We start from the raw sequence: 4,670 nt of genomic DNA on the forward strand, positions 1-4,670 counted from the left end.
TCTCTTCTCCCTTGTCCAGGGGATAGGTCACCTGGTCATAGAAGGAAATGAGATTGGTCAAGCAAGACCTACCTGCAAACAAACCTGCGCTGGCTATCCCTCAGGATGTTGGCGTTGGCCAGTCCATTAAGGATGGCCTCTTTAATGAGCTTTTATAAGATCTTCCCCAGGATAGAAGTCAGGCTGTTGGGCCTATAGTTTGTCAGATCAACTTTCCTCTCTTTCTTGAAGATAGGCATCACATTGGCCTTCTTCCAGTCTTCGGGCACTACACCAAAGTGCCAGGAGTTTTCAAAGATCTGGGCCAGAGGCTGGGCTATGATGCTTGCCAGCTCCTTGAGTACCCTGGGGTGTAGACTGTCAGGGCCAGCTGACTTGAATGTGTTCCTTCACAAGGACAACATTGATGGCGGGCAGGGGATCTCCCTCACCTGGACCTCCCTGTCCCGTAGTGGGCATGGGTGTCCAATGGGACTGATGAAAGACCAATGCAAAGTACCCATTTAATAGGTTGGCTTTTTCCTGGGTGTTAGTTGTCAGTTGTCCCATCTAGTTCAGCGGGGGTCCAATGTTGCCCTTACTTTTTCTCCGGCTCCCCACATATCTGAAAAAGGACTTTTTATTGTCTTTGATGTTCTAAGCTAGTTGGAGTTCAATTGCAGCCTTGGCTTTCCTGGTTTGCTCCCTGCAGGACTGGACCAGTGCAGAATATTCTTCCTTGGAGGTGAATCCCATCCTCCATCCTTTGTAGGCCTTTCTTTTAAGCATCAGGAGGTCTGCTAGATCCCTGGAGAGCCAGAGGGACTGCTGTGGCCTCTTGCTGCTTTTTCTCCAAGATGGACTAGACTTAGCTTGTGCATTGAGGATTGCTCCCTTGAGGAGCAACCACTCTTCCTGAACACCCCTCCTCCTGAGGTTGTGGTCTCTTAGGGCCTCACTGACGAGCCTCCTGAGCTTGTCAAAGTCCCTTGACCTGCTGGCAGGTGGCAACACTCCTACTAATGCAGCCCAGCATACCATTAGCCTTTTTGGCAACAAGGGCACCCTGTTGGTTCATAATCAACTTATTAGCCATTGTAACACCCAGGCCTTTTTCTGCAGAGCTGTTGCCCAGACAGTAAGCCCCCATCCTGTCCTGATGCATGATTTTATTCCATCCTAATTGATGCCCATCTTGCTGTGGTCATCTGACCTGACTCCAGCAGTCTTTCCTGCCCAAGTGCAGGAGGGCTGGCCTTGATAATCTGTAAGGTCCCATTCAGCCCTAAAAACTATGAAACTAACTGCAGGACTTTGAACTTGTCCTCGTTGAACCTCCATGAGATTTCTTTTAGCCCAATCCTCCAATTAGACTAGGTCACACTGAACCCTAGCCCTACCCTCCAGCATATCTACTACCTCCCCTCTTCCCCGCCCCCCCCCAAGTTTGGTATCCTCTGCAAACTTGCAGAGGGTGCACTCTATGCCATTTTCCAGGTCGTTGAAGAAGACATTGTACAAAACCAGTTCCAGGACCGATCCCTGGGGCACTCTACTTGATACTGGCTGCCAACTAGACATTGAGCCATTGATTACTACCCTCTGAGCCTGATGCTCCAGCCAGTTTTCTGGGTTAGCCCAGGTTAACTTGGCTGAAAAGTTGGATTTAAGATCTTTCCTGAATTACACACAAACTGAATTAAGTTCTGCCTTGCTCATAATATTCTATTTATTCTATTTGACACAGGTCTCTGTGTTTTCCTTATCACTGTAAGATTTTAGTGCCTGCTGGTTGTACGTTAAACATTATGACTAACATATATCACATATGGCTTATTCTTTCATTCCTCATGAACTGCTACATTGATTTTAATGTGTCTGATCTCATATATTGATGGAGGCAAATGCCACTGAAATTTTAAAAAAGCCTGGATCTTTGTGATTCTTTACATTATGTCTAACTCTGAGATGGATGACCCCTGAAGTGGGCTCCACAGCCCTAAACAGGTCATAGGACAAGATAGGTGCATCAGACTGGGGCACAACCGACCCCCTCCCTCCCCCCGGGGCATACTGAGCCAACTACATTCACACACACAGGGGAACACCAGGGACAGAAGGATATAGCCCTGAACTTTCTCATTGTAGGCAGCTGAGTCTTTTATTTCTAAATTAATCACAATAGCACCCATTCTGCTCCTTTCCAGTAGCTAAGTCATTGATTTACTTACCAAAGATGTGGAAGACCTAAATGTAACTCCTGTTTCTGGCTGTGGGGAATTCACATTCACAGCTCTTCACAGAGTGTGTTAGTACCGGGGTAGAGAGCATTTTGGCACATGGTGTTCCTAACTCCTCCTGTTGAAGATGTTCTGTCTTGCAGAAAAAAATAGTGTCATGGTTCCAGAGACTGAGTGAGCAAACAAGTGCATAACCCCCTGCTGTGTGGCTAGGGTGCTTGTTTGGGGCAGGGAGGCCTCAACTCCAGTCCCCACTCCCAGGGCTGTCTGTGTGTTTTACACACAGCTGTTATTGCACAAAATACACCAATGATTCTTGAAGCAGGGACTGAAACCCAGCCTTTCTCAAGGTTAATGGCAGGGTTAAGAGCAGGGATTTTTTTTTTTTTTGGATCCTGTTTTTCTCAGTTACAGCCTAAATCCTGCCTAAGTTTCACTTTATGTGCCTCAATCTTTTGGCAGATCTAAGACTCGCTGGGAACAGATATTGCATTTGTCCTAGAACAGATATATCCCGGGATTGGTGTACCCACATCACCCTTCTGATCAGGATTTAATGAATGCCTGAATGCACTGCCACTTTTTTTTTACTATTGATTCAACCATGCAGTTACAGGATAACCATTTAGATGCACTTTGCAATGTCTCAGGCTAAACTGTTAGTATTTCCTTTCTCATGAACCTATTTTAGAATTTATCCTAGAAAATAGACATGGACAGCTGAACGTTTGTACTTTGTTCAAAGATAAAATGGTTAATCCTGGGTTTGTAGCTTTCTGTTTATTGCAATGGCCTTCAGATTAGGTCCACAATGAGTAACAGGTGAGACCTGTGTAGAGGAGGTATATTCAGTGCTTGCTTATAATTTTCAAATGGCAATAGTTTGGACAGTAGAAGAAAGAAAATAGCAACAGACCTGGCAATTTAAAGTAGCCCAAAATATGAAATAAAGCAATGCTGATGGCCTGAATGTTGTCATGCTTTTAGATGTCAGACAGTGTAGCATCACAGCATCATCTTATATGGCCATGTCATGGGGTAGGCAGAAAAAGTGTATCTGAAATGAAACATGAACAGACCTGTGTGTTGTGTGAGTGAGTGCACATGTAATCATGAAAGAAGTCCAGAGTGGGTAGCTACATACAGGGACATCTATTATTGTAATCACATCTGTCATTACTAGGGATCCTGGCTTTCCCTGATAAAAAAAAAATCACAAATTCTCTGATAAACCCCCCCAAATCTGTGATTAAAATGAAAAGCTACTATATATATAGGTATTAGTTGAACACAATGTTTTCTTGGTATATTTACAATTTTAAAGCAATTTGGAAGCCTACCAGTACCTCAATCACAATAATAAAATAAATTCTAAATACCTATAAATGTTGGTATTTGATTTTGGGTTTTTTTCATGGAAAATCAGAGCTCCCCTATCACCTTAGCTCACAGAGTGCAGGTTGAAGCCCTTCACTCCTCACCCACAGCCCCCTGGCCCCTCACTCCCCCCTGCACAGCCCCCTAGCCTTACTGGTGCCCCTCGCCCCCACCCACAGCTCCCTGCCCGCCCAGCTCTGCTAGAGCGGGGCCACAGCTGCCAGGACTATGGGGCCAGGGACCTGGGTCTGCAGTCCTCTGCCCCCACAGGAAGCAGTGGCTGCTGCAGCAGAGTGGAGCACAGAGCCTGGCTCCGCACTCACAGAGCCTGGCTCCGCACTCATGCTGCCTGCTTGCTGTGGGTTTGGGCAGAGGTGAGACTGGTTCCCTGCTGCTGTGTGCACTCTTGGGGAGGCAGGATGGGGACCCATTCCCCCGAGATCTGTGCACAGGGCAGGGGCAGGTGCAGGCTGCCTGCCGCGGGCTTGGGCTACCCCCCCTGCTGCCCTCCCCCAGGGCCTCTGCAGCCCATCAGGTGTGACTTGGCACTGCAGGGCACAGCGGGGCTACACAGGGAAGCTTGTTGCTCCTGTGAGCTCCATGCTGCCCTGGTGAGGCATCCCCTGTCTGTTCAGGAGCAACGGAGGCAGAGGTATGGGGTTGTGACCCCCACTGCTGCCATGCTGGCAGGGGATGCCTCACCAGGGCAGTGCAGAGCTCACAGCAACAACAAACTTCCCTGTATGGGCCCACTGTGCCCTGAAGTGCTGCGTCATATCTGCTGGGCTGCAGAGGCCTTGGAGGAGGGCAGCAGGGTGGGGAGCCTGAGCCAACAGCAGCCAACATGTGCCCACCCTCTCCCTGCACACAAATCTGGGGGGCATGGGTCCCCCCTATTGCCCTGGGACTGCAAGCAGCAGCAGGGATGCCTACTCCTGCCCCCCAGACGAGCTGCCCTTGTCCCCATCCCACTCCCCACTGTGGCCCTGTGGCTGTGCATTCTGGCCCTGGGCCCGAAGCCCCACGCACCACCCGACTGGGCAACAGGAGCAGCAGCAGCCCCAGCCCCACCCC

The sequence above is a fragment of the Gavialis gangeticus genome, unplaced genomic scaffold (assembly GCF_001723915.1).
Source record: "Gavialis gangeticus isolate Ggan-Ray unplaced genomic scaffold, GavGan_comp1, whole genome shotgun sequence".
In the NCBI taxonomy this organism is placed as follows: Eukaryota; Metazoa; Chordata; order Crocodylia; family Gavialidae; genus Gavialis; species Gavialis gangeticus.